This window comes from Neophocaena asiaeorientalis, unplaced genomic scaffold (assembly GCF_003031525.2).
Source record: "Neophocaena asiaeorientalis asiaeorientalis breed wild unplaced genomic scaffold, Neophocaena_asiaeorientalis_V1.1 scaffold134, whole genome shotgun sequence".
Lineage (NCBI taxonomy): Eukaryota > Metazoa > Chordata > Mammalia > Artiodactyla > Phocoenidae > Neophocaena > Neophocaena asiaeorientalis.
The window spans coordinates 24,457,052-24,457,539 of NW_020185339.1; positions in this window are offsets into that span (position 1 = coordinate 24,457,052).

The window sequence follows — 488 nt, forward strand, 5'->3', positions numbered from 1 at the left end:
AGGTGCTTTTCCCCACTTGTATTCTCCCCTCCCTGCTGCCAGGTACTGCTAGATTCCAAAAATAAAAGATAAAAATAATTATAGACACTCTGCTCCTTTGTTCTACCCCCTTCCACCCTGAGCTTTGGGGTTGGGGGACTAAAATGTCCCCCTTCCAGAATCCCTTCCACCTTGGTCTGCTGGCTCTATTCCCTAGCCCAGAGCAGTGATTTGGATTCAAATGCCCTGTAACCTTCAGCCTCCTTACAACTCCTTTCTTGACTCCTCCTGACCCTTCCCAGACCTGGGGACTCTGGGTTCTCTCTACTCTTCTTTTTATTGACCTGAAGATAGAGGCTGGGAGCAGAGGCATTCCACAGGCTCTTTGGTCTCTCTCTTGGCTGGGGGGAATTTGGGCATAAGCAGGCCACACCTGTGCCTAAGTCAGTACGATGAGGGTAGACCTGAGGGTTAGTTTCGTGGCTCTCATACAGATACTGGATGTTGAG